A 22553-nucleotide genomic window follows, 5' to 3' on the forward strand; every position below is an offset into this window, starting at 1 on the left:
GTTGACAAAGTCCTTAGGACTTTTAGTAAATCACGAGAAATCCATGCTGACTCCCCAGCAAAGTATTGTCTATCTGGGGATTCAGATGGTTCTCGGGAGTTTTCATTTCTCGGGTTTTTCTAGCGTATCCTTCGCAGGAAAGGAGAGAACGCTGCTTAGAAAAGGTGTCAGTCTTCTTAAGAAAGAAACATTGTTCCGCGAGGGAATGGATGAGCTTGCTGGGGGACCCTCTCCTCGATGGAACAGTTCGTTTCCTTAGGAAGACTTCACCTACGACCCCTTCAATTTTATCTGAAGGCGAAGTGGGATTGGAAGTCCAACAATCTAGGAGATACATTTCCAATCTCGAAACGGATCAAGGAGAATATCCGTTGGTGGTTAGATCCCACAGAAACTAAGCAAGGGAATCTCCCTTTCGCTTACAGAACCCTCGCCTAGCGTTGTTTGCAGACGCCTACAGATTCAGGGTGGGGAGCGACCCTAGGTTCGCAAGAAGTGTCAGGCACTTGGGAAAAGAGAACAAGTGTCCTGGCACATAAACAAGAAAGAGCTAACAGCCATTCATCTAGCTTTGGTTCATTTTGAGGAACAGGTCTCAGGTCTGGGGATTCAGATTCACTCGGACAACACAAACAGCCTCAGCTTATATAAAGAAACAAGGGGGGACGCATTCCTTTTCCCTGTACGAATCAGCAAAGGATCTGCTGATTTGGGCACAGGAAAGGAAGATCTCTCCTCACAAGGTTTGTGCAGGGAGAGAAAAATGTCCGGGCAGATCTGTTAAGCAGAAAAGAACAAGTCCCTACCCACGGAAATGGACTCTCAATCCTCAGATTTGCCAACAACTTTGGCATTCTGTGGGGAAGGCCCAATATAGACCTGTTCGCGACCAACAAGAATCACAGATTAGAAAACCTATTGCTCCCCGATCTCGGATCCTCAAGCAGTAGCAGTAGACAGCTTTTGCGGCCTAGATTGGACGGGCTTGGACGCTACGCCTTCCCATCCTTTCAAGATTAGTAGGAGAAGTATTGAGGAAGTTCGCTTGCTCGGAAGGAACAAGAATGACCCTCATCGCTCCCTTCTGGCCGGCTCTCGATTGGTTCACAGAGGTGCTGGAGTGGTTAGTGGATTTTCCAAGATCGCTTCCACTAAGGAACGATCTTCTCAAACAAACCCCACTTCGACAGGTTTCACAAAAAAACTCCTCTCTAAGTCTGACCGCCTTCAGACTGTCGAAGGACTTGTCAGAGCAAGGGGCTTTTCACGAGAAGTGGCGAAGGCTATTGCAAGAGCCAGAAGAGTCTCCACTTCTAAAGTATATCAGTCGAAGTGGGAGTTGTTTAGAAGATGGTGTAAGGGAAAGAAAATATCCTCCTCCAGTACCTCTGTAACTGAAATCGCAGATTTTTCTCCTATATTTGAGAAAAGACTGTAACCTGGCAGTTTCAACAGTGAAGGGTTACAGAAGTATGCTGGCCTCAGTTTTCGACAATAGAGGAATAGATCTGACAAATAATAAAGATCTTCATGACCTTATAAGGTCTTTTGAGACCACGAAAGAAACATGTAATCAAGAAGCCTAGCTGGAACTTGGATGTGGTCCTCAAGTTCCTAATGTCGGTAAAAAATTTGTACCGTCTCACGCAGCTTCGTTTAGAGACTTAACGAGAAAGTCATTATTTCCTTTTTGCGTTTAGCAACAGCCAAGAGAATTAGCGAGTTGCAAGCTTTGGAAGGTAAAGTGGGGTTTAAGAAGATTCAGCGATTTGCTCCTTTAAACCATTTTTTTTTTTCTAGCGAAAAATGAAAATCCCTCAAAGCCTTGGCCAAGAAGCTTGAGATAAAAGGACTATCTTCATTAACAGGGAGAGAACTAGAAAGGACTTTGTTGTGGGCCAGTCAGGGACTCAAGTTCTACCTGGAGAAGAAGAAGTTGCTGAAAGGTACAGAAGAAAGTCTTTGGTGCTCTGTAAGAGATCCGAAAAGAGAGATTCTAAGAACGCCCTTACATTCTTCATAAAAGATGTAATAAGGGAAGCTCACCTTAAATGCGAAGAAGAGCATCTCAACGGTTCTCAGAGTGAGAGCTCATGAAGTGAGAGCCATAGCTACATCTATGGCATTTCACAAAACATGGTCTCTTCAGACTCTTATAGAGTCGGGACATTTTGGAGATGTAATTCGGTGTTCGCCTCGAATTACCTAAGAGACGTTAAAATTTCGTACGAAAGTGCTTTGCTCTGGGAGCGTATGTTTCGGCGAATTCAGTGCTGGGAGAAGGGGCTGAGGCTAATCCTTCCTATTTAGTTTAAGGCTTAATTTACTGTTTATTGGTGGTTGTTTTTATTGGTTAATTGTCAGAGGGAATAGGGACCCTCTTACAATTCATGTAGATTGTAACAATACTAACATGGTCAGGTGATCGGGATTGGCTTCAGTGCTCTTTGTGATTTGTTTAATAACCTTAACTCTGTCCATGTAAGGAGGGCGCCCGATCTCCATTGATATGACAAAAGGTCAAGGCTCTACCATGTAAGTGGGTCAGCCCCCATTGGTACGACCAGTATAGGCTCTGTCGCGTAAGCGGGCTAGCCCCCATTGACACGATCCAAAGAGTTATTCAACCATAGGTTCATTCCTCGTTGAAACTCTTGAGGCAAGCAGACTCATCGGACAGTAGTCATGAAGTCTTCAGCCCAATAAGGTAGGAACTATGGATTATGTTATCCAAGAACATAGGTTGTTTTTTCTGTTTTTTGTTTTTTAATGTATTTAGTTTAAGTATTATTTTGTTTTTAGCTGTCTCTTGCCCGCCACCAAGGGTGCCAATCAGCTAAGTATATATCTGCTGGGTAAGTTACTTGTACAAAAATGATATTGTTAAGATACAATAAAGTTTTGTACATACTTACCTGGCAGATATATACGATTAATGGCCCACCCAGCCTCCCCTCAGGAGACAGGTGGAAAGAGAAATTATGGCTTAGAAAACGGGAATAGTTCCAGACCCGCCCACCCAGCGGGGGCGGGATGGTGGATCACCTGACCTACCTGTCGCGTGTTGCCGCGAGTTTTGAAATTCTGTCGGGACGACCGAGTCTATAGCTAAGTATATATCAGCTAAGTATATAATCTGCCAGGTAAGTATGTACAAAACTTTATTGTATCTTAACAATATCATTTCTCAAGAGAGGGATCTTGTAACCCTCCCTGATGACTGAGAGGGACCAGGTGTCCGCCCCCCCTTTTCTTCCAGGCCTGCCAAAAGTATGACAGCCTTGCTCCTACTGCTGTCTGGAGGACCTGTGTTTCACTTTCTAGTGCGGGCTCTGAACGTCCTCCTGTTCGCTCTACCGCCCGTCTCCTGTCTTCTTCCTCTGAAGTCCGTCCTGGTTGGAGCTCTACCTCGAAAGGGCTGCAGAACCTTCTCCTCCTTCTTTGAAGATGACGGATTCCCCGGTAGACCCTTCCTTGCGGAGCGCGTCAGAAGATCTCGTGTAGCCTTCTGCGTTAGAGAATGGGCAATGTCCCTGACCAGAGACTAAGGAAACAGATGTTCCGAGAGAGGGGCGTATAGGAGTTCTGCCTTCTGTGCGACCGTAACCCCTTTGGTCGTGAAGGAGCATAGCAGAGCCCTCTTCTTCAGAACCCCCGCAGTAAACAGGGAAGCCATCTCGTTTGCTCCATCTCTAAGAGCCTTATCCATACAGGCCATAATACTGGTTAGGTCTTCCATTCCTGTGGCTTGTATGGGTTCTGCTTTCCTGGCCAGAGCACCAAGAGCCCAGTCTAAGAAGCTGAACACCTCGAAAGACCTAAATATTCCTTTGATGAGGTGGTCTAGTTCCGTCATGGACCACATCACCTTAGTGGAATTGAGGGCATGTCTCCTAGAAGAGTCTACAATTCCGGAGAAGTCCCCCTGGGAGGGAGGAGGCAGGTACTCCCCCCAGGCCAAAGAGCTCTCCAGTCCTCGCACCACATTCCCCGCTTAGAGGCAAGCTTAGCTGGAGGAAACGAGAAGGTGGACTTCACTGCTTTCCTCCGTTCTTTAAGCCAGTCCTCGATCCTTGCCAGAGCCTTCTTTGCTGAAATCGACAGCTTCATCTTGATGAAGGCTGACTGCTTCTGCGATTTCTTCCTAATGAACTGCGACTGAGGAGAACGAGGAGCAGCCGGTTTAAACTCCTCTCCATACAGCTCAAGAAGGGAGCGAGAGAGAACCTTATAGTCCGCAGCCGCATTAGCAGGTTTATCTTCGTCCTCTGATATCTCTTCTAAATCCAGAATTCCTTCCAACTCCTTATTCCTTTGAGTTGAAGGAACTAAGTCGGAGGTTTCTTGTTCATCCAAATTCCCGTGTCGAGCGAAAGAATCACTATCTCGGCGAGAGGAAGAGAATTCCTTATGTCTAGAGGATGGAGAGGCGAGGCGACGAGAGCTTGGCGTATCGCGGCGTCGAGAGTCGGGAGAAGAAGCCTGAACAGAGCCAGGAACTTCACGGTGCCGAGAGAGGGGTGGTTCCCTGGGCGAAGAGTGACGTAACTTCCTCTCATCGCGCGAACGGTGCTGTCTGTAGTCCCGAAAGGGAGAGGAACTCCGTTCCTTCTTACCCACTGCAGAAACCTCTGCAGGAGCTTCCTCCCTTGATCTCTTCACTGGCAAATTGTCGTCCTTACGTCTGCCCGACTGGGGGGGAGGGCAGCTAAAAGCTTTCACTAACGAAGCCAGTTGTTCTTGCATGACAGTCATGAAAGATTTCGCTACCGCTGTTGGGTCTTGCGGTTCCGAAGGAGAAGGCTGCCGAGCCATGCTGGAAGCAGGAGAAGGCTGTCTTCAAAGTTCTCCGTAACCTGAAGGAAGAGGAGATCTCTCCTCCCTCCGTGCGTGCTGCGGGGAATCATCCGCTCTAGGTTTTGACCTTTTCGCTGGAGAGGCGTTCCAATCGTCGTCGGAAGGAAACGGTTCTGGGCTACTCCATCTACTAGAAAGGGGAGAGCGATTACGAGTCTGGTCAGCTTGCTGCATCCACCTTCTCTTGGTCGGCGTCGACTCCTCATACTGCCATCTGCGTCTTGGAGAGGGGCTCGGAGAAGACACTACCACGTCTGACACGCCATTTCGATGGCGGTCATAAGCAGCCTGGGAAAACGCAACAGGACTGCTTGAGGCGACGGCTGACCGAGGATACGTTCCTCTCACCCCCTTACGGTCGTCGACGTACCTTCTCCCTTGGTCTTGGGAGCTTGTTAGAGGTCTAGACCTAGGGGCGTGACAGGATCGATCAGTCGCCACCTCCACTGCATTTTCACAAGCACTATCTCTAATTTCACCTGCATTCTTACCTTCCTTCAAGGCTGCAAGTTGTTCCTTAAGGTCCTTCATCTCAGCCGCCATCCTGACGTACTGAGGGTCATCCAAAGTAGTTACAGGTCCTGTCTCAGGAGCAGGTTCTACTTCTAAAGGAGTTGAGGGATTATAAGAAAGGTCTATACTAACATCACTCACAGACCTAGATTTAGATTTAAAAGCCCTCCTTACTTTATCTAATTCTAATCTATGCACATAGCGTTTCATCTCCATCCATTGATTTTCATCCAAAACCTCGCATTCTTTACATCTTTTATCTAGAGCACATTCAAACCCCCTGCACCCCAAACAAACAGTGTGAGGATCCACCGAAGCTTTCGGCAATCTCACCTTACATTCCTCATTCACACACACTCGAAAATGTTTCTGAGACATCGTAACCAAAGAACAATCAAAAGAATAATCCAAAGAATAAGCCACAAAAGCGATTGCCAATCCACAGAATACGTCACCAATTATCAGTAGAAATACAGCGACACAGGGAAGCGAGCGAAAAACCCGACGGCGGACTAGCAACGATGTTGTCAGTCCAACCGGCAGAGATGATCTGAGGAAAAGAAAACGGGAATGATTCCAAGTACCACCCTGTAAGGGTTGTTAACCACCTAACCGAACACCTACCACTCGGCGGTTGCCGCGAGTTTTGAAAAATCTGCCGGACCGATAGAGACTATAGCTATATATATAACTGCCAGGTAAGTCCTATTCATAAAATTGTATTTTGCTGTTTACATTGAGTAAATCATTGTTAAAAGTATTATAGGGGGCATATCAGTTGTAAAAGGGTACTAATCTAAGATGTCTATGAAAAATACAAATTGAATAAAAATTTGTCATTTTTGGGGACTTCTTTCTCTTTCTACTGCTTGGTTGGTGACTTTTGTGTGAGGACGTGGTTTTATGAGCATAGTACACTCTTATTTCTGACTGACTTAATAATCTGACTTAAAAATCTGTTCATCAGTTATCAGATATTTTATCTCAGTATTCATTGGTACAAACCCCTTACTTCATATATACCACAGTTTCTACTAAAGAGTATCACATGATAGACAAGTTTTGACAAAATGAAAGTAATCTCAAGTCATTTTTACAAGGTAGTATCTTTAATACTGGAGAAACCTACTTACTGTCACAAAATGCTACTTTGTGCTTCATGTCTTTGGTTCTGTGTTCAGTTCCTGGTAATGCCTTCCTTGTCCCTGGCTTTATTGTAGTGGTTAGTACATACAGGGTAGTGTGAGCAAGTTGTTTGTCAAATCATAGTTACATTTAGTTTAAAATTGTATCCCTGTGGTTTTCTCATTGTGGGTAAGATATATAAAGATGGTAAACTCGCTTCCTGTGTTTTTTATTTTATTTGTAATAAAGGAATCCCACTAAACACTTGAAATGATAAAGAGAGCAAATGAAAACAGAAGGATATTTAATAGGCAAAACCATAAGTACTTTGAAGTAAACAATTCAGAGCCAGCACCTGCAGTTTAAAACATGTTCTTCAACTTCTGTTATTACTGAAAAGTCAGATCAACTTGTAAAATATTTGAAAAATATAAACATCTATATATTTTTGTGAATTATTATAAAGAAAATATGATATTAAATGCAGTTATGGAATGTAAAAGTTGCAAATATTGTATGCATTGTTAATTTGATTTGTAAGGTTATCCAAACTAAAGTTACTTTGTTAAATATTACATACATGAGAATTTTGAATGATGGTGGCCTATAATATCTTTATTTTTTCGGTATTCATTGTATCGGTGACCGCATTGGTTTCATTGAAATGAATGGCATTGTTTTCTGTTTGCATATGTTGAAAGATTGCACTCTTTATGTTGCCTCTCCTGACAGCAACTGTATGTTGATCTTTCCTGAGTCTTTAGTTTCTCCTATACAGCTATGTTAAGTATATCTTAGTTTAACCAGACCACTGAGCTGATTAACAGCTCTCCTAGGGCTGGCTCAAGGATTAGATGTTTTTATGTGGCTAGGAACCAATTGGTTACCTAGCAATGGGGCCTACAGTTTATTGTGGGATCCAAACCACATTATATCGAGAAATTAATTGCTAATCACCAGAAATAAATTAAGCTGAGGCAACTTGTCATGAATTGGTCTTTTTGACTGTTTTGAGGTTGAACCAAAAATGTTTTATTTTCTTGTTTAAAAGAATGTGTTATTACAGTTTTAAAATGTTTTTCTTGCGCCATATCTTTTAAAATGTTTTTCTTGCGCCATATCTTTAGTTCCTAATGATAATTCTTATAGTATTTATTTTTTCAACAAAATATATCACGGAGTTTATGTGCCCACAAACATGTTTCTGACATTTAGTTTTAAGTTAGTGGCTTAATTTGAAAATGCATGAATATAAGAGTTTGACTGCATTGGTTTTCTGTAAACTTTTATATTTGGGAATGAATGAACTGCTAGGACATCTCATATAAACTTCAAAGTCTATAGACCCCAGTCTTCTTTGTTGTTTAATGTTGGTATGTTGTCAGTGTTCTTGATCAAAGGTTAATTCTATAGGCTACAAAGTGGTGCTTTCACATATTACATTTATCTTTTCTATTTAAGCCTCAGCTCAGTAGATTAAACAAAATTATTTTTCAGAACTGGTTGCAATAGAAACTGCCAAGCACAAAGAGGCTCTGAGAAATCTTGATCTACAACATAATTCTGAACTACAGCGCATGAGAAACGATCATCAACAGGTGGAGGTGAGTTTTACTGTAGAAGTATGTAATAGAGATGTATTTGTGATGTTCCATTCCTGAAAACGTATATAGTGGTGAATACCCTGGCTTCAACCCCTTCCATTCCTTTTAGTGTACCTCTGTTCATATTATCTTTCTCCTAACAATTGTTTCAACGTTATTCTAAGTGCTGAGTGACCTCATAGGTCCCAGTGCTTTGCCTTTGACCTAAATTTTAAATTCCAATAAGACGAGTAATATTGATTCTTATTTCCTTACAGGCTGAGTTACGAGACAGATTAAGTAATTTGGATGCAAGACGGAATGAGGCAGAGGGAGAAGTATCTGGTTTAAGGGTTCAGATTTCTACTGACCGTACTACAGCTCAAGCACAGCTGGTAGCTGTACGGCAGCAGTTGAAGGCTGAGCATGTAAGCTATTAAAACATCTTTCTCAAATTTATGAACCCAGTATGGAATTATGTTTGATGTATTTCTAAGCTTAATCTTTTTATTTTTAATATATCTTTCCTTGAAGATTTTAAACCTGTCACTAAGTATATTGTCCATCATATGCATCACCTCTGCCTCCAGCACTGTGTGATGAAATTCTGCCACTCATGTCTTTCCTGTGCTCCTACTTCCACTAATCTCTGCTCATCTTCACCCTTCTCTTTTTTAGTTCTCATCCAAGTACTATTCATGTAACATCCTCTGGAGTGGTGCAAAGGACATGTCCAAGTAATTTGCAACTTTTTTCATCATAGTTTCCCTCATGGTATAGTTTTTCTCCCTATCCTGCCATCTGACTCTTATATTCTTCTTAAAGTTTGTTCTCAAGTCTACAAAACCTTGCATATATAGTTTCACTGTCATACCATGTTTCTTGTTCATTTATTAAGTCAGATTATATTAGTTAATATTCAATCTTACTTTGCATACAGTGTATTTAATTTCCACTTCTTATTCTGCCTGCCCAGTGATGTATATTGGAACAGTAATTGGGGACATTATGTATCCAAAGAGTCATGTAATATGTTTAAAAACTTAATTCGACAGGCATCTGTGATGCGTGGGATGGAAGAACGTCTTCATGCTATGGAAGAGAGTCGAAACGATGCAGAAGAACGCCTTCGAGTTCAGATAGCTTCGAACACATCACTCACATCTGCTAATGCAAAGCTGAACTCTCAGATACATTCTCTTACCAATCAGCTAGCTGAGCTTCAAGCAGTAAGTATGGGATTTTGCCCTAAAAAACTTTCTCACACAAATAGACTATTATGGTTTTACAATAAAAAATTTTTTTTCATACAAACCAACCTTTCAGTCATATACTATATGCCTTATTTCTCAGTCAGTGAGTCCTCAGGCTCACTAGTTTCTTGGTTGACAAAAAGAAGAATAAGCTATACATACTGTTCATGAACATTGTTGGGTGTCAGGTAAGTATCTTCTAACTGCCTCAGTTTTTCATGAAAATGGAGTGTGCGAAAGCGAGCCATAGTTTTGGGAGTAGGACAGTCGTATGATTACTAGTTTTGTATGTAAAAGCTTGTTTTGCATTATTTAAGAATATTTTGTCTGACCACAACTGTGGTAATTGCTATTTGGAAAGGATGACAAGTTGCTGAATGCCCCTGAGTGTTTGTGAGTTCCTTAATTTTCTTAATGCAGAACTTGGGAACTGCTTGAGTTGAAACCTAACTTCTAATGTTACTTTAATATTAAGCTAACCTTGTGCTGGCACTAGGTCATGTTCTAGGGGAGTCCATAATTGGAACCCTCTAATAGGCTTATATAAGGTTTGAGTACCCAGGCCACCTATGTCAAGTAAAAAGAGATGTTTGTAAATGGCAAGTCTTCAGATTAGGATGTGTCACACATTTGCCATCAACTTAAGAAAGAAGAAGCTGGTAACCTTAGAAATCTACTTGTCTTGATAGTGTGCCAAAGAGGAGTTAGTGAATTAGGAGCCAAAAACTTTTGGCGGCTGGAAATTGAGCAAAGGAAAAGCTACATCTTGGAAAGTTGTTATGGATGTTGTGGCCGAGAGATAGAGGTAGCGGACCATCTTGTGGTAAAAGGACAGGTCTTAGAAGTTATAGAACATTTCTTTTTCCTTGGGGACACACTAGACTATGAAGAGTATATTGTGGGGGGCAGTATGAAAAAGAGCAACAGCAGCCCGGATGAAGTGAATAGATAATGCCTAACTATTGCTAGATAAAAATATCCCATTAGTAGACAGAAAAAAATACTTACATTGTGTGCACAAGGCAGAAATGTGGACACTGGCAAAACATGGGTGAGATTTTGAAACTTGTGCTAGAATGTTAAGATTCATAGCCAGGATCTGTTGAGAAAGTGGTGAAGAGAGGTGAAGAGATATCAAAGATAGAGGTGGTTTGGACTTGTGATGAGAAGGAATAAGGTACAGTTAGTCAGAAAAGCAGTAGATTTAGAGTAGCAGGACAATGACCTTTAGGAAGACAGGACATGAAGGTATAGAGGGAATAGACAAAGACTGAGACCAGTTAGGAATTCAGGTGGAATGGGCATAAATAAAAAAATAAATAAAAAAGTAGAGATGTGACATCATATAAAATATTTTGTATTTTGAATAAGGACCAGGTTAAGAGAAGTATATTTATGCTAATAACTTTACTTATGACTTTTCCAGGCTTAAACACATTGTGTTTCCTCATTCTTGTCAAAAGAGTTTCCTAGCCAGAGTGCTATCATTTTTCCTCGAGTTGAGCTACTGCATGGGCATTGTTATTTATTTATTTAATAATAATAGTTGTGGTAGTGAAGATAGTTATGCTTGCCATATACTTGAAAGATGCATACTTCCAGATTCCAATCCATCATTTGTCCAGGAGGTTTCTTCGATTCAGTCTTGCAGAGAAAATTTTTCAATTCAGTGTGCTATGTTTCGGACAGAAAACATTCCCTCAAGTGTTTACAAGAGTATTCGCTCTTTAGTCGACGTGGGCTCATGGTCAAGGGATCAGATTTCTAAGGTACCTGGATGATTGGCTGGCCATAGCAAATTCCAGGGAGAAGTTACTTTTGGACAGAGAATGACTTCTTCAATTTTGTGATAAATTGGAAGAAGTCGAATCTGGATCCCAGTCAAAGGATTTTGTATTTGGTGATGATTAAAGATACAATAAAGGCCAAAGCTTTTCCATCAGATCAGAGAATAGCAAAATGCAAGAATGTGTTGAGTACCTTTCTGTCGAGGAAAACACAGCCAGTGAAGCAGTGGCAGGTAGTTCTGGGCATTCTAACTTTGCTGGAGAAGGTGGTTCCTCACAGAAGGATACATCTACAATCTTTGCAATGGAGGTTTGGTTTCCAGCAATAGATCATCTATACATGCAGATCCCACCATCAACAGAGGTGAGAAACGATCTACTGTGGTGGATGGACACGGACAACAGCCATCTTATGGTAGGGGTGTCTCTAAGGAAACAACTCCAGATCTGTTTTCGGATGTGTCAGCTGAAGAATGGGGCACTCATCTGTAGGATCTAACAATTTCAGGAAACTGGAATCAGCAAGACAAACAACTCCACCTAAATGTGTTGGAGCTGAAAGCAGCATTCCTAGCCCTTCAGGAGTTTCAGGAGAGGGTAAAGATACGCTCCGTAGTGTTGATGTCAGACAACACCACAGTAGTGGCACATGTAAACATCTTTTACAGTAGAGCTACATCAGTGGGCTGTGGACAACTCAGTAGAGATCAGGGACGGATACATTTCAGGGAAGAGGAATGTGGTAGCGGACAGGTTAAGCAGACAGTAACAGATTCTGGGAACAGTATGGTCCTTATATCAGGAGGTGGTGGACAGGATGGTCACCTTGTGGGGAAGACCAGGTACATAGACCTCTTCTCAACAAGTTATGACAGAAAACTGGAGATATATTGTTCAGTAGTTCTGGGCACAGATGCAGTGGCAGAGGACGCCCTGCAACATCCATGGGACAATATAGATCAGGGGTGTGCAACCTTTTTTTCCCAAAGGGCCACTAGTCACAACTCTGTTGGTATCGAGGGCCACATAACCTTACTATTTCATGTTATTTACTATGATCGAAGACATATTATGGGAGATTATACTAATAAAGATAGATAATTAGTGTTACTGATTTGATTTAGATTGGGATCACAAAAATAAGAATTGTCTGAAACAAAAGTGTTTTCCTTAATATAAATGAGCAAATGAAAGGCTACCATATGTGCTACCAAACACTGCCATCATTTTCCTTACATGAGCAGAGAGGTTGGGATACACTGTTACTGATACATGCTTCTTATAACACTGGTATATTGAACTATCATCAAACTTCTTTCTTAGTTCATTATTGCATTGTATTTTAATTATTTCCATCTGTATGTCCTCAGGAATTGCTGTCATGTCCACAGAAAAAAGAGAAGCAAAGACTTCAATGGCTTGTGAATGTTTCTTGAGGTCACCAAATCTTTCTGAAAATTCCTCTCGTAAGACTGCCAACTTGTCACCATACTTCTCATACTGAGGGTTGCTAGTGTCATGGTTTTTCAGCATAGGAAAGTGGTCTGGGTTTTGGTTTCTGATTTGGGACTCCCACAGATGCAATTTTATCTGGAAGCCTTTGATGAGTGAGAACATTTCATTTATTAGTTGTTGGAATATTCAGTTCGAGGCTCTTCTCTCTCTCTCTCTCTCTCTCCTCTCTCTCTTGCTCTCTTCTCTCTCTATCTCTCTCTCCTCTCTCCTCCGTCCTCGCTCTCATCTCTCTCTCTCTCGTCTCTCTCTCTCTCGGCTCCTCCTGCCTCCTCTCTCTCTCTGAGGGCTGCACTATAGCCTATTTATTTTTAGGAGAAAGGGCCACAATGAAAGCCTTTGAGGGCCGCAGGTTGCACACCCCTGATATAGATGTATATACTTCTCCTACGTTTTGTCTGATCCGTCAAGTCCTGAACAAGGTGATGAGGTCTCAGAATCTCAGGATGACTATGGTCGCTCCTTTATGGCCTCAGGGGATGGTTTCTGGACTTGTTATTGTTATCTCTTTTGGTAGATTTTCCGATAGAGCTACCTTCTTGGCAAAATATTCTATGTCAACCCCATATGGAGAGTTACTACTAGTCAATGCAGTCCCTGTCTCTTCATGGGTGGCAGCTATCAAGTATCTCCTGTGAGCAAGAGGCTTTTCTTGAAAAACAGGGTCTCATATGTCATGATATATCAGAAAGTTGTTGACGTGTGTACCAGGGAAAGTGGACTGTACTGTGATTGGTGTCATAGATTGGGTATTTCTCCACTCGAATCTTTTATTCAGATAAATTTTTAGTATTTCTGAGAACAGAAAAAAGTCTTTCTGTGTCAGCCATATAGGGTTTTAGGGCTGCACTAGCTATGGTGCTAAGGATGAAAGACCTAGATATTTCTGCTTCTTGGGAAATATTTATATTGATCAAGAGCTTTGAGCAGTCCTGTACCCTAGAGAACTCAATCTCCTAGCTGGGATTTAGCTGTTATTGTCTAGTCTTACAAAGGTTCCCTATGAACCATTCTGACAGGCTACAGATAGAAAATGTACCATTAAAGTGGTCTCCTTGCTAGCCCCTTGACAAATTGTGTGAGAAATTCATGGTTTGTCATATGATGTAAGACACACCAGAGGTTGGAAGTCTTTAGTTTTTTTAATTCATTCCAAAGTTCATTGCTAAGTCACAGAATCCAGCAATTATTGAGGACAGATTTGTCTCCATTTCTATACCTTCTTTGGGAGATTTTGTAGATAATGTTCCTGACGAAATGTTATGTCCCATCAAAACACTGTGTGCTTATTAAAAAAAACTCATCCAGTGCCCCTGGCAGGCCAGTTTGTATCTTGTCTAAGATGAGGGTATGGAAGTGAAATGAATGAGATAACTGGTCTCTTTTCTTTTCTATTTTCTATCTCTTTCTTTATCTATGGGCAGTGAGAAGAGAGTATTATCATAAGCTGGAATGGACAGGATACATGTGAGTGAAGTAGCCATGCTGTTAGAGTGGTCATTAATGTAAGATACCTATCAGTAGCAAGACATTCCTCTCTTTAGCAAGGCAGAGAGGAATGGTAACAAACCTGCATAAGTAGGTACGTTGATTTGTTATTAGAACAGATAACTTCTTATCTTCCGCAGATGCAATGAACTGTGACATTATGTGGAAATCCAGAAGTTTGAATCTATGATATTCGTGTATATCTTGGATTCTGAAATAGTGGTCAGTTTTTCTTAGAATTTTTGTATTCAGGAAATTGATCAAAGGTGGCAAACCTCCAGTTGGTTAATAATACTTACCTCCCACCAAGTGTAAGTCTATCCTAATATTAAGACCGAGGGTTTGTTTTGTATATGGACAAATGACAAATTTTTAATCAATTTGTATTTTTCATAACTAACAAACCTGAGGTCTTAACATACAAAGGCCCACCTCTAACCACCCCTCCAGACAATTAACCTGGGTTGGAAGAATAACTGGTGTGGTCACGGGTTGCCGAGGAGTATGTGGGTGGTCCCACTTAACTCATGTCAAAGCACAGTAGCCAATAGTCCCTTGCATACACAATTTTGTTAACTTTACTGGTTTCCTGCTGGTGCTAAAAGATTTATCCTAATGTTAAGACTTCAGGTTTGTTAGTTATGAAAAATACAAATTAATTAAAAATTTGTCATTTTTGTGTTATATATTCTTAATGGGTTCTAAGGATCTTGTAAATAGTACTTGAGTATTGTTTTTTATTTTTCATTAATTGCACATTTAGACAACTGGCACTATTATTTCTTCAAAGTGTCTTCCTAGTATATTAATAATTTCACTCATCACTCTTGCCTATTTTGTGCACTTACAACCTGAATTCCATTCTCATTCTTGTTCTTTTCCTATTTTTCTCTGGCCCTTATCACTGGTCTTTTTCCTTCCACTGCCTTATCTACTGTTTTTGTGATTAACTGGTCCTCATACTTTATCCCATATCAGATTCGTCTTAGTTCATAAGATATGTCTGTTTTTTAGTGTTTAGCAGTACATTTCTCCCTAACTTTCACATTTGTAATTTGACCACAATTTAATCTCCTTCATTTCCTTTGCGCATACCTGTGACTATTGCATTATCATTTCTTCTTGCTACTGTCAGTGGGATGTTTTTATTAACGTGTCATTCATGAATCTCTTTCAACTTCATTTATGCTGTTGCAACTTTTTCCTACTGCCCTCTTGGTACTAACATCATATTGCAGTGAGTCCTCAAGGTAGTGGAAATGTTTTACTTTTTCTAGGATTGGCCCCTCCTGTTATTTTGATACCTTTTACTCCATGTATGTATTGCAGTCTTTAGCATCTCTTAGAACACCATCTGTTGATAATAGTACTGAGTTCACACCCAAAAGGCTACTTTACTGAATGACTTTATCATAGTGGTGAATTATATTTATCGTCTCTGCCAAAGGGGCGTTCTCTGGATTTGCGGACTCATACATTCGCGGATTTCTCTCTGGGAACATTTCTCCGTTTTATTCATGGAAAATTTGCTATTCACGGTATTTATCTATGAGAAATATCCACAAATTCCTGGGTTTTTTTTATCAGTTTCATCATAAAATGCACTTTTTGTGGTAAAACTATTAAAAAAACCAGGTATAAAAATTTGTAGTGGGTTTTTCTTCAGTTTTATCCAACAAAATAGGAGGTTTATAAAGCATTTTTTTTAGGGTTCCAACTATTCGCAGGTTCTAACTATTCCAGGGGGGGGGTGTCTGGTACGCATCCCCTGCGAATACAGGGGGACCAATGTGCTTCTAAAAATACCTAAAAGTCATAAATTTTTCCGTTATTACATATTTCATAGATTCTGCAGACTGTTTTATATTGGTTTGAGCATGTCCTGGTTTTTGTTCTAGCAATGGTAAACGTTTTTCTATGTGTTAATATTAATATTTGTCTATTGGGTTTATGTACTCAATAAGTTTATTGTATCTGTATTTGCAAATCCAATCATCTTCCGATTTGGGGCCCTTTATATAAAAAGTAATTTCTTTTCAGGCTGTTGACGGTAAAGCCCTGGAAGTAAAGGCTGCCGAATCTCGTGTGAGGGAGGAGGTAAAAGAACAACTTGAAGAGCTGAAACAAGAACGTGAACAAACAGCCCAGCTTAACAGCACTGTGATTAAGCTTCAAAGGTGAGAGTCCTACTTTCTGTTGCAATGTTAATTGGCAAACCTTTCTGTGTTTACAAACCTTGAATTTTGTATGTTTTGTTCAAAGTAATAGTATTGGGAGCTTCTGAATTATTGTCCATGTAGTATCATATGAGGAACTATTCATGTGAATGATGTAGGGTACTTCATGTACTTTCAGAATTCTTAATATGTTTAAAATCATCAGTATGTTCTAGTTTTTCTTAGTGAATAATTCATGTTCTTTCAGTGCTCCTAATTTATTTAAAATCAACGTTATAATCGTTTGACTTGGTGAAATTATGTGAGACCAGAACTCTTGTTGCATTTATTGTAATGATAACATTTTTGTAACAGAACCATCTCCGAGAATCAGCTGGAGTACGATTCCAACATCCGTAAGCTAGAGGATAAACTAAGACATGCAAAGCAAGAAGTAAAGCAGAGAGAGGAAGAGCTGTTGAAAATTCGAGAGGATGAGGAACGTAGAGTTGGAATGTTGCACTCTGCATTTGTTTCTTATTTCAATACATCACCATCATCCCCAACAAAAGCTAATCAGATGAAATAACTGTGGTTTAGAGAGGAATATCTCTTGCATTATGGAATTCTAATGCAGATTCTGCCATTATAAATTGGAAAATTATTTTTTTAGAATGTTTTTTATGGTCAAGCTACTGTTTGTGTATTCCTTTTCGTGCCAACCTGGGGTAATAAACGCTGAAGCTGCATTTGCAACGTCAGTTGAAATGTAGAATTCCAGTTGCTGTATGATTAGACTCTCAGTTTCACAATATTATTATTATTATATTGTATAAGGTCCACAATGATATATCAATGGTAGAATGTGAGACTTTATTAAAATTTATAAAAAGCTTTCAGGGCAGCCAAAATGTGATGAGGTAAACTTCTGAAAAGATGACATAAAGGATGGATGGTGGTGTTTTGTTGTTTGTATGGTGTTTTTACGTTGCATGGAACCAGTGGTTATTCAGCAACGGGACCAACGGCTTTACGTGACTTCCAAACCACGTCAAGAGTGAACTTCTATTACCAGAAATACACCTCTCTCACTCCTCAATGAATGGCCGAGATTCGAACTCGCTACCACCGAGGTGGGACGCCAACACCATACCAACCACGCCACTGAGGTGGTGTGGTTAGCTCCTCCAATGGTCACGTTAATGAAGGAAATGGTCACCTGCCCAACTAGGTAATTTCATCTCCTCTTTTTGAATTTCTGGCTACTATCCTACTTGATCTTCTCAGGGGCTGTTGGGACATGACACCTAATCCCTCTGGAGGAGTCTCATAGAATACGGGTACGGACTGATGGGTGTTGTAAAGTACCTGTAGAGGGGGAGGTGAGGTAGAAGCAGCATCAGACGAAGAAAAAAAAAGCCTGTCCCAACAGTTAAATCTTTAACAAACGTCCTAAGTATGTAATCATTAACCATAGGGCCCTCATTAACTAATGACTTGATGCCTTGGAAGGTAACAAGTTGTTTGTTACCATTAATAACAAGTCGTTTGTTAACAAGGACCTAATGGTTAATCATTGCATACTTGGGACGTTCATTAAACATTTTTGTGTTAGGCACTGTTTTTCCTTTGCCTGATGCTGCCTCTGCCTCTCCTCCCCCTCTATGGGAGTCCATATGTAGCTGTATTTTAAAAGACTCCTCCAGAGGAGGGATTACATGCAATGTCGCAATAGCCCCTCAGTAGATTGAGTAGGATAGTAGCCTAAAATATGAACAGAGGAGATGAAATGACCTAGTTGGCGTGACCATTTTAGAAGTTAACCACTACCAGCATCCATCTTTTACATCATCTTTTCAGAAGTTTACCTCGTCACATTTTGTTATAATTACTTAGTTGGACTGAAGATGAACCCAGGATAGGGTTTGAAAGCTTTTTATACATTTTTATTTTAGTCTCGCATTCTACCATCGATACATTATTGTGGACCGTTTACAAAGTTATTCCTGTTCTTGGCATTGAGATTTCTACAGATTATTTTTTTGCAGAAGATGAACCCTATTCAAATATGCAAGGTGAATCGCTGTAGGGTAGCAGTGCATTGCTTTTTGCTTAAACTTTTGAGGTTCCAGTGCTTAACATCCTCAGTGTACCACAGTCTAGCATTGTGAGGAATAAGACCTTTGGAACTGATTAGTTTGATAGTAATGCATAGCTACTGCACATTGGTGCTGCTGTTCAGGAAATCTTGTCGCTCTCTGCAGGAAAAGAGAATCGGGGGACAATTGTGATGGTGAAAATCCTCTGTTAAAGTACAACTCATGAAGTGTTGCATTCTATATAGCAGAATTTCCAGTACAGGCAATAATCCCGTAATAGGTGGAACAAGACTAGGGAGCAGTGTAGACACCTGTGTTGTGACTGTGTTAACTGTCACAATAGATTATTGGAAGGTACAGAACTCAGTTGTCGGGTTTCAGTATTTGTCATGATGATTTGTCACAACAAATCACCAGGTCTGTGTAATGCACATGAACTACAAAGGAAAATCGTATAAAAAACACCAGATGTGCCAGTCTTGGTAAGACAGTAACCTAGCTAAACGATTGTAAAATCATCAAGTCTTCATTTTCCAATTTTATAACGTAATTCTCTAGTAGAAAATATCTCCTGGTAAGTTACTTACTTGCAAAGCCACCAAAGATTCATCACTCAGTTATGTCATCTCTGCTGCATGGGAGTACTATCTTAAATTTCATCATCAATTCATCAATTGATGATATTTGCATTGTGCACAAATCTGTGATGCATCAATCCTTTTTTTAGTAGAAAAGGAAGACAATTATGTAGCTTAGCATATGTGTTTACAATCTTTAGACCTCTGGCAGTTAACTGAGGCATTGTTGGTTTACTATTGGTTAACTGCTCCCAGAGATTCTCAGGCTTGGAATCATTTAGGATTGTTGTCAGTTATTTCCATGTTTCACTTTTTACTCTTTCCTAATTATTATTGTAATAATATTGGTTAATAATTTTCCCAAAATTTATTTCTCAGAAGTAGGTTGTAAGAACTACACATATGTATCATTATTACAATTTGTTATCCTTTTACAATGCTTGCAAAATTTTTCAAGAAGACATTTTCTTTCTTGTATTTTGCCTTACATATCAGGTTTATGATCTCAGTTTTTTACTGTTGTGTGTGTATTGGTGTGTTTGGTAAACACTATTTTTTTTACATAAGTCAGACTGCAGCAGCTGAACATGGTACAACTAATGCCAAGATCAACCAGTTGTAATGCAGAAGGCATATACCATTTTCCTGTATTTGTATGTGTAAATGTTATACTCCTGAAAAGCTTGGTCTGTTACGAATTTTTTTTATAAATAGAGGTAGGTGGTTGTAAATACCACATTTTTGTAGTGTTTTCAATGTAGCATATCTCCTGTGGGATGTAAAAAAAATTATTGTGATATTTATTTGTATCCATTCAAATTTATTTTTTAAATGTGATGTGATGTAATGGATGATGTAAAAAATAATTTTTCTATGACCCACATTTGGTTAGGATGTTTATATTATTTAAGTAGATATTGGTTTAATTTGATGAACTGCTTTGGATCATTTTGCCTTGGTTATTGGTATAACAATGAAATAGGTTATAAAATTTAGGCCAAAAGCCAAACACTGGGAACTATTAGGTTATTCAGTGCTTAAAGGGAAATGGAAAGTAAAAAGGTTTAGTAGGTGTAACTGGATGAAAACTGCAGTTACGCTATGAAGCAATTGGTAGGAAGGTGGAAAGTTGGGGGGTGGGGGGGGGGGAGAAATAGAATAGGAGCGGAGGTACAGTCAAAGGAATGAAAGGGTGTTGCAACTAGGGGCCAAAGGGATGCTATAAATGAATCTTAAGCACAGTAATGCCTACAGTGCACTAACGTCCTACAGGGAACACAGTATGCCGTCAATCTCTGAAAAGTTTCAGTCCAAAGTTGGTTGTAGAATTAGAGTAATTTTAGTTTGTTGGACTAAGTGCATAATCAAATCAAAACTGAAGTCTTCACCTGGGAATGTGCTCTTATATGAATAAGGATAAACTGTAATTCTTCAGTTGTAACCATTGATTTTAATACAGATCTTTAGCAGTTTTAAAATTAGAATAAACTCCGACTGTTTTCTTGCTTGTGTTATTGGAAGTATACATCAAGGTTTTGTTCACTGATAAAATATCCTACTTTTCCAATTGTATGTGATACTCCCATATGGTTCATTATATATGGTGCTGTGGTTTTGCATTTAATTTGCTAATTTTTCAAATAAATTGGTCATCAGCAGACTCAGTTAATGGCAATCCGGTTTTATGATGCTTGTCTAGCACTATAAAATTGGCGATTTATGGTGCCGTAACACCCCGAGTTCCGGTTACGCTAATAGAGTTACAGTGCCTCAGTAGCGTGGTCAATATGGTGTTGGCGTGCCACTTTGGTGGCCGCGAGTTTGATTATCAGGCATTCCACTGAGGGGTGAGAAATGTGTATTTCTGGTGATAGGAGTTCACTCTCGACGTGGTTTGGAAGTCACATAAAGCCGTTGGTCCTGTTGCTTTTTGTTTGTTTGTTTGTCTGGTGTTTTTACGTTGCATGGAACCAGTGGTTATTCAGCAACGGGACCAACGGCTTTACGTGACTTCCGAACCACGTCGAGAGTGAACTTCTATTACCAGAAATCCTGTTGCTGAATACCACTGGTTCCATGCAACATAAAAACACCTTACAAACACACAGCACCATAACATGTCTAACAGGGGCACCATTAAGTGGTTATCGGTGCCATAAATCACCGAGTTTCTGTTGATGGCGGTTTTCGCTTATCAGCACCCCGCCGAGAATGGAACCCCCGCCAATAACCGGGGACTGCCTGTATATTTTTTCCTTGAAATAATTCTTAATTTAACTACTTCCTTCCAGTTTTGCTGATAATTAATTATGTACTATTGGTTTCAGTGTTCTGTAAGGTTGTTATTAAATTAATTTTTTAAATAATGGCTAATCGTTCTGAGAATTACTCGGACCACAATTGAACTTTGTTTTAGCTGTTATTGGGAAAAAATGCTTGGAATACACTTGTCTACAGCATTAGTAATGAAATCTGTGACATATTTACCGATTTCATTGGGGTCTCCTAAAAGATCATAAAATGAAATTTGTCTTGCAATAAGGTAAATTTTTCTTAGCTTATTCATCTGTATTGAAGTTTTGAATGGAATTGACTGGATTTGTAAATTATTATTATAATATCATACTGGAAAGTGAGTGTTAGAATGTAAGTTATCCAAAGCATGTCACTCAAATTGGTTTCTTACATGTTTGGAGCATAGGGATTCTTCAGATTTTGAGCTAATGTTATGGGTATAAACAAACTTATTTGAATTTCCATTGGATGATATAAGGATTAAAAATTTAGGGAAGATTGTCAGGTTGTGCTAATTGACTGTTGCCATTACAGTGGAGCCCCATAATCGCGTTCTCTGGATTCATGGACTCACGCATTTGCGGATTTCTCTCTGGAACATTCCCCCATTATTCGCGGAAATTCGCCTACTTGCGGTATTTTTCTATGAGAAATATCCACAAATTCCTTTTTTTTTTTATCTGTTTCATCATAAAATGCACTTTTGTGATAAAACTATTAAAAAAACCAGGTATAAAAATTTTTAGTGGGTTTTTCTTGAGTTTTAAGCATTTTTATAGGGGTTCCAAATATTCACGGGGGAGTCTGGTATGCATCCCCTGCGAATATGGGGGGACCACTGTATATTTTTATTTTTATTTTGAATCGATTATGAATCTATTTCAATATGTGTAGCTCTGATTGTTTTATTTCATTTTATTGAACAGCATATGCTTTCAAATATTAATTATTTTTTGGTTTTAATATGACACTAGGCATCCTGCACATATGTTTTGTGAGTTGTTGGTTTATCTCTCATTTATGTGGCTTTAGTGGTAGTTAATGTTTACATGTAAATTAGTTATCGATGTCGGGAAGTGCAATCGATTCATTTATGAAACAAGCATTCACATTGAGGGTGGGGGATTCATATGACTTCATCTCTGTTAAGTGCTAATTGAATATCTTTATTAGCTTGACGAATTGCTTTTGTTTACTTGATTCCTTTATGCTTTTAGTCTTTCTGTCTTGTTTCATTTTCAGGATAGCCAAATTTGCAGATGACACCAAACTAGGTGTAAATTCAGCAGACCCACATACAGTGGAAA

The 22553-nt window shown here is 39.7% G+C and overlaps 1 pseudogene; it reads left to right on the forward strand.

The window, feature by feature from the left end:
- LOC135219987 (leucine-rich repeat-containing protein 45-like) overlaps positions 1 to 22547 on the forward strand; it is a 99675-nt pseudogene extending 77128 nt beyond the window's left edge.
- Positions 22548 to 22553: the final 6 nt, after the last annotated feature.

The sequence above is a fragment of the Macrobrachium nipponense genome, chromosome 1, assembly GCF_015104395.2.
Source record: "Macrobrachium nipponense isolate FS-2020 chromosome 1, ASM1510439v2, whole genome shotgun sequence".
Lineage (NCBI taxonomy): Eukaryota > Metazoa > Arthropoda > Malacostraca > Decapoda > Palaemonidae > Macrobrachium > Macrobrachium nipponense.